The following is a 7881-nucleotide window of genomic DNA, read 5'->3' on the forward strand; positions in this document are numbered from 1 at the left end:
TTACACAATTGTATATATGTTGAAGTGCCAAAGTACTAAGAAGCCAAGCATTCAACGTGCACATAATAGGAGTGTGAGGAAATGGAAAGGTATGAAGGAACTGAGAAGTCCAAGGAGGCTTTAGGGAAACAGGTTTTTTATAATAGATGACTGTGTTTGTTTGGTTTTGGTATGATATTTTTTTGGAGACAGGGTCTTCTGTAGCCCAGGCTGCCCTTAAACATAGCTTAGGCTGGCTTTATATTCTGGATGCCTTCCTCCATCTTCCAAATGCTGGGAATATAGGCATGTGCCAGCATGTTTGAATGATTTTAGTTGAAAAAGGAAAGGAAAGGCGAAGAAACTGAGTACCAGGATTACTGCAGGTAACCCCACACCAAGTAGAGGAGAGTGTGGTCATAAAAAACAATTTTTAAGCATGACAACAAAAAAATGAGAGTAGGTTCATACTCAAAAGTAGTATCACCAGATGTAAGGCTGAGCAGGAGGACTTTCAACTCTGGCTCAGCTTGGGTTATACCATATCTCAGAGAGTGTGAGAAAAAGAAGAGGAAATCATTATCTCTGGAATTTTCGTCCAAAACCACACACACACAGGTTTTCACAGACAACCGTAAATTGCATGTATGGCTCCCACTGTGTTTTTACTGGACAGCACTATCCTAAGTAGCCCAACTCTTCTAACATACTTATTCCCACTGTAACGTGCTCAGAAAACAAAGGATAGTTTTCTTTCTTCAATTCACCAGACTAGCCTTACTCCACAGTAGAGGATAAGGACAGTAGCAACGATTAAGCAGGAAAAGATAACGTCCCTAAAATGGAACTGCTTGTCTAATGGGAGCAAGGAAAAGGTGGACTTAGGGTCACACAATGAGCCATGCTGTCTACAACTAGAGGCCCCTGGCCTCAGGAATGCCTCCTCTCCAAGAACAACGTGTAGGTAGTGTGTTAGTCATGCTCTGCTCAAGGGAAGGGGCCTCAGACTTGAGACTAAAAAAAGATATTCATGGAATAGCCTAGGAGCCCTTCCCACAGCTTCTACAGAATTCTTTCCCTCTGTATGTCCTCATGCAGAGGCATGTGGCATGAGGACATGGGACTTGAACTGTGAGAAACACACTATGACCACAAAGGGACAAAGAGCATGAAAGTTGAGAGCCTTCAATAAAGGAAGCAGGCAAAAAATGCGGTCGGAACACACAAGTACTCAGTGTGTACTCATCTTTGGACTTCTCAGTGGTGCTAGACAGTGAATGAGTTTTCTATTACAACATTTTAAAAATTAATGTCACCAACCCATGGCTTTGTTGAGAAGCAACAAAATTGGAAAAGGCTTTATCTTCAAACAGAAGATGATCTGAGAGAGTAAGTTCAGCTCTTCACACAGTACACTGCAGACAAACTCTGTTCATAGCATCATATGGAAGCAAAGGTCTCACATGACGACAGAAATAACATGACATTCTCTCAAAAAACTGCCACCAAACATAGCGGCAGTAGCCTCTGGTTCAAACACCCGTCCTAGGTCTGTGTGGCAGTAGGCGCTTAGCAGGCTGGTTCTGCACTGCAATTCTGGGGTTTGTTCCTAGAAGCTCAATTTATGTAGATAGCCCAGTGTTTACAAATCCTTTCTCATTAAATCCCAGGTGGTAAGACTACTACTGAGAGTGCCGTAAGTCCTTGAACCCCCAACAGTGAGTACAAAGCAAACAAACACAAAAGGGTTCTCTTTTCAGCAGATGGAAACCTAGCAAGTTAAAAGTGTGTGGGTACAAACAGAAGCATGATCAGACATTACAGTGAAGAAGCCTTAAGAGGGTCAAGAATGCAGGACAGTCCAGATCTGGAAAAGAAAGAACTGGCAGCAAAGGTGAGAAAACAGAGGCAGGCAAGAAACAAGGGAGGAGAGAACACAAGAAATAATGAAGTCAGCAAAACCTATGGAGACAGATAGGGAAAGGATTTCACCAAGAGTCTGCTTTTCACATTGGTCTTTCCTCAAAACATGTCATTATCAGGAGCTGGAGAGATGGCCCAGTGCTTAAGAGCACTGGCTGCTCTTCCAGAGGACACAGGTTCAGTTCTCAGCACCCACATGGCAGCTCACAACCATCTGTAGCTCCAGTGCTGGGGTTTCCAACACCCCCTTCTGACCTCAGCAGGCAACAGGCCATCCATGATACACAGGCACATAACAGGAAAACACTCACATATTGGAAACTAATAAAATTGTTTTTAAAAGTTCTCACTAAATTCTGGCCCTAAAAACCCTTTCTATTACTGATACTTTGTACCAAAATTTCCAGTCTTTTAAAAAAGAAAACAAAAGTTCTTTTCTCTGAATCCTTACGTGATAATCCTTTGTCTGATAATGATAAGCTGGGAAACTACACTAGCAGAGAAGGCCCATAGACAGCACCTTACTATCGTCTCACATGGTGGAAGAATCAAGGATTCCTGCAAGATTTTTCTAGGGTTCAACACAGAATCTGGGGGCGGGGGAACAAATCTTCACCTCTAGTCCTCCCATGGTCATAAAAATGTTTGCGCTCCTTTCTAACAACAGCCCCAAGTATATCAACCAACTGCAGCAACAACTCAAAACTCTGAAGTCCGGACTTTTATCTAAAAGGGTCTGAATGAAAATCAAAGGTGTAACTTATCATGAAGCAAACTGTGTCTAGCACAGGCCTGTAAAACCAAACAGCTCATATGCGTCCAAAAACCAATGGTGAATCAGGCACAATTCCAAAGAGCAGAACATGCATTAAAAAATAAATAAGTCACCAGATGCGGTGCCGCACGCCTGTAATCTCAGCATGCTGGGAAGCAGATGCAGGCAATCTCTGTGAGTTCAAGGACAGCCTGGTCTACGAAACGAGTCCAGGACAGCCAAGGCTACACAGAGAAACGCTGTCTCGAGAAAAACCAAATAAATAATCAATTTAAAAAATAAGTCATTTCTTGACGCTGTCACTTCGTACAAAATTTCCCACAAGCATGTGAAACCTTAAAGGTCCACAGTCTCTCTGACATGACCTGCTTTTCAGACAAATTATGCTGGGGACTGGGCCCCCCGCCAAGGAGCCAAGCAGCAGCCACTCCCATGGTTCTGAAGGGACACAGCACATGCTGCAAACCTCACCAAGCTGGAGTGTGAGCTGGAGGCTCCACAGAGGTCTTGGGGGCAAGCCCCCTTCCAACGCTCCACTGAGCTCTGTGCCCTAGTAGCGGTGTTCTCCATCATGGCCCACCTCTTGGGGATGAGGGTGGAGTCTCTGTCTGGACTCCAAATTTGTCCAAAAAATACTTTGAAATCTAGGTGAATACAGAATGCCTAGCCCGCACATGTGTTCATTCATACACACACACACACACACACACACACACACACACACACACACACACGTGTTTAGGCACTCTGCTCTGAAGGAGCCTGAGCCACAGACACAGCCAAAGGTTAAGACCTTGGAGAGGTGGCCATTGTGACCTGAGAACCTTGCAGTCATTTGGGGACTGTGATGGGCAGGGCCAATGTAGAGATCCCACATGCCTGAGGGATTACTGTCTTGATGCACAGCACCTGGCATCCAGCGACCTCCACTAATCCAAAGTTCACCTGACTACACCCGCATGCTCTCCACAGAGTATCGCTTCGCACTGTGACATGGCCAGTCTGAACTGTGTTCGACTCTTTACCTTCTCTGTCCCTTCTGTATGACTTGCTTCTGTCACCCCCACATTACTATAAGTGGTCAGGAGGGGCCACGTGCAATCAGCACTTGGCATCTGCCTCACTCTACTGCCCAGAAGGTTTTCCGACAAGGACACAGCACAAATCTGCCCAGTTCTGTCCACTCAAAGATCGGACTGCCGCTGATCTAGTTTCCCACACACTCCTTACCTCCACCTGAGTCCACAGCTGTCCTTGAAGTTCCTTTCCCAGCAGCCCACTCCCCAAACTGGTCCACTGTCCACCTCTCCCAACTCCAAAGCCTGCCCCACATTTTCAGACACTGCTTCTAGGTGCTGCTCTCTGCTCTCACTCAGTGCGACTGCTGAGACAGAACACCTTGCCCAGGTTCTTCACTAACAGAAATGAATGCCACCCAAGCTCGGGGTGCCTCTGACCTCCTTACAAGACGACAGGCTCAGGCAGGCCTCAGCCTTTCACAAGGCTCGCTGCTTCTGTTACCTCTAGATGTCCACTGCTATCTATTCTTCACATCCAGTGTCATCCTGCCTGAGTGCGCACTAACAGAGCAGGTAAGACTCGGCCTCAAAGGTCAGAGTGGCCAAGAAACTGAAGGCGACATCTTGCTATGGAGGTCTGGTCTCCACACATCTCCCCACACAGGACGGTGCACTAGAGTGAGTGCACGCGCTCGCACACGCACACGCACACACACCCACACACACACCAGAAAGAAAAATGATAAGAATGTGAAGTGGGCATTACATCAAGTGCCTCAGTCCCTGGCACAAAGATGTTCTAAAAGTGTTTTCTGGATGACAGTGGCGTACAGGCACGCCAGCACCGGCTGGAGCCACAGATTTACATTGTGGTTAAGGTGGAACAAGCTGGGCTGTAAAGCTAAGTACTCATGACAGGAGTCTCTAGAGCAGTGGTTCTCACCTGGTGGGTCATGACCCCTTCAGGACCTAAGGACTCTTAGACCTAAGACCTAAGATCATCAGAAAACAGATATTTACATTAGGACTCCTAACAGTGTCACAACTACAGCGATGAATTAGTAATAAAAATAACTGCGGTTGTGGGTCACAACATGAGGGCCTATATTAAAGGGGCACAGCATTAGGAAGGTAGAGAACCAGTGCTCTCCAGTCTCCTGTAGTAACTAAGACATGAAGCTGAACATGAAAGGCTGAGTGACTTTAATAAACACTGAGGACCATGCACATTTTAGTTATTAACACCGTCCTGGGTGATAATACGGTAGGCTCGATCCTCTGCTCAAAATCCCATAAACATAAACTGGAGTCGAGAAGATACATTAGACAAAGGGCTGACAGGACTCCATTTCCAAATAACCCCTGCATTGGTGCCAGTCTGCTCTTTTCTGTGCTGCCTGCAGGACTGCACGCGGTCGGTACCCTTGCAGAACTCTTGCCTGTCACACATGACCTAACAGGGAAGGCATTCATCACACCATAGCTGCTTCCCCCAAGTGTCTGCTTTTAAACAGCTGCAAATTTGGGAAAGTGGCACTAAATGAAGTCTCTCAAGATAAGTATGTTCTACCAACATATACTAAGAGGGGAGGAAAATCCACCGGAATTACAATCTGCTGTGGGAATTAAACCTGGTGAGCATAAACTAAGCTTAGAAAAGAAAGTAGAAGCCTTTATACCTTAAATTCTGCACGTTAGCGATGTAACTGACACCACACACGTCTTAAAGAACCCCAGCACACACCCTCACTCATCACACTTGCCTCACCCATCGAAGATGCCCACTACTAATGTCCGCTGCAGTCCCTTCAAGTGCTATGCGCGAATAAATGACAAATGCCTTAAAACAAGCTTAATCTCAAATTTCCATAAAACCCGTGAAGAAGTAAAAGCTGCTTCCAAGATCCAAAACTGCAACGTGTGGGTGAAGAGCACCTGCTAAAAGCAGAAGATTACACAAATGTTCCCTCGAGTTATGGCTTGTTATGCAATGATACACATTAAGTAGGCTTCTTCATGCCCACCATGGTTTCTTAGTAACATCAGAACACACTAAGACTTTGATTATCTTAATCTGTGGGTCCTGACACCTTTGGAGGTTGTGTATCAGCTATCCTGTGTATCCAGTATTTTATATTACGATTCATAACAGGAGCAGTATTACAGTTAGGAAGTACCAATGAAATTATTTTATAGTAGGGGTCAGCACAACATAAACTGTATTAAAGGGTCGCAGCATCAGGAAGGTGGAGAGCCACTGACACAGGGCCATGAAGGACACCACGGCTTAGCAAGGACTCTTGTAGGTGTCCCTTTAGTATCATGTTCAACTTTTGGACAAATCCCCCGGAAGACCATTCTTTCATCTTAAACAGTAGGTTGATTATCACCCACTGACCCCATCCCCCATATCAGCAGTTTCACATTAATGCAATCATTGGTGTTCCAAAGGCTCAAATTTTATCATAAGAGCCTTAACTGGACATTGTTACCATGCAATTTCTAATTTCCTTAAAGGAAAAATTCTGCTCAACGGTACACACAATGGCTACGGAATTACCAAGGTTTGGTGAGGATAAAATACATAAGGTTTATGAGAAAGTCCTGGCTTGGAAACTTCCAGTCAAATTCAACAGTAAGGGCCCGGGAATGCAGCCCAGTGCCAATACTCCTGCAGGAGACCCTGGACTTGAATCTCGGGACATGCACACCCAAATCCAATATTAACAGAGATCATTTTTGCTTTCATTTCTTGTGTTAATTGGTATTTCACCTGCACACTGAGGCAAAATCCAGAAAGACTTTAAAAGTCTTCGAGGGGCCAGCCGTGGTAGCATGAACAAGTAATCCCAGCACAGCGACCAGTAACTGCTCAGAGTTCAAGGCTACCCTGGGCTGCACCACAAGTACTAAGCCACTCAAAGCTACAGCCAGACCCTGTTCCCCACCCCCCCCCCAATAAAAAAGAAAAGATACTTGCATTTTACAAATGCAATATTTGAAAAACAAATGGATAACAGAAGTATTGGGGGGAACCCCACTATTACATAGAAGCACAGACAATTCCCACTGAAGATTCCTGCTGAAAACCCTCACTGTAATTGTGCTTCAGTTTTAAGTCCCCTACCTTTCTGAACCAGACTCAAGAAGGAAGAAAAGGGTGAAGGGGCCTATCCGCTGGAGCAGCCCAAGCAGGTCAGCACAGCACAGCGGCTTCCATGCAGCTCTGCTATCTCTTGAAAGCCTGCAGAAAAAACATCCACAAAATCACATCCCAGAGCACTACCGACAAAATTTTTGTTACCTGACCTAAAAAGGGGTCTTCAGACGTGTTATATTAAGTTACAGACCAGTCTTGGGGAGGGGGGGAGGCTTGCTGCTGAGCCATAATCACAGAAAACCAAATATCTCTAATGAAAGGAGGTGGGGGTGGGGACAAGGAACACCTGTATAAAGTAAATCCTAAGGAGAATGCTGCATTAATTCAAGCTTCCCCTTCTCTGAAAGACAAAGTTCGTTCAAGATCTGCTTGCCTTGGCCATAACAAAAAAGCAGATTACGGCCAAAAGGGGAAAGAAAAAAAAAAGTAAATAAAGCCAACTGAATTATCAGCCCTCCGGTTAGTTCTGGCCCCGCGCGCCCCTCCCCAGAAACTGCTACATCCAACCATCAAACTGAGTTTAGCTTCCTAAAAGGCACTTACAGTGCCTATCCCCACCGTCCCTCCCCAACCTCCCCCTCCAAAAAAAAAGGGGAAAAAATCTCCTATGATTTCTCTATTTCTAAACCAAATGTCCTTAAATTGTAGTAACTATGTTCTCTGAAATGAAGTTTGAGCACCTGACAATTGTTACATTCAAACTGTGCAAAGCCGAGATGCCACAATTTTCGGTTCCAATCTGCTAGGACAGAACTTCCTTTTTCTCCCCCGCGGGTCCTCCCGGCCCTTCCGCGCGCCAAGGTCGCTACTCGGGGCCTTGCAGTGACATCACGGTCTCTCTCGGCGGAGCCCTGACATCACAGGCACGCCGAGCCCCGGGACTGTGACCTCACCGCCGCGGGCTCGCACGCCGGGGCCCCGCGAGGGTGGAGGGGACGCGCCGTCCACCTGCGCCGGGGGCCCGCCACCGCGGCCCCCCACCCGGGCCCGCGCGCAGCCCGTCCGCGGAGGCCTAGCTCGGCTCG

At 46.3% G+C, this 7881-nt stretch overlaps 1 protein-coding gene across 4 annotated transcripts in view; it reads right to left on the reverse strand.

The window, feature by feature from the left end:
* The window catches only part of Fbxo34 (F-box protein 34), a 62569-nt gene that overhangs the window by 54170 nt on the left and 518 nt on the right, over positions 1 to 7881 (reverse strand). For 2 of the 4 annotated variants that reach the window (XM_055606184.1, XM_055606185.1), the window contains exon 1: positions 6824 to 6920. The gene's annotated coding sequence lies outside the window, so the exon portion shown is untranslated. Of the gene's footprint in view, positions 1 to 6823; positions 6943 to 7881 lie in introns of those variants that run through there. The other 2 variants (XR_008720011.1, XM_055606188.1) reach the window with 2 other exon arrangements.

This window comes from Psammomys obesus, unplaced genomic scaffold, assembly GCF_907164565.1.
Source record: "Psammomys obesus unplaced genomic scaffold, mPsaObe1.curated_primary_1811, whole genome shotgun sequence".
NCBI classification, from domain to species: domain Eukaryota; kingdom Metazoa; phylum Chordata; class Mammalia; order Rodentia; family Muridae; genus Psammomys; species Psammomys obesus.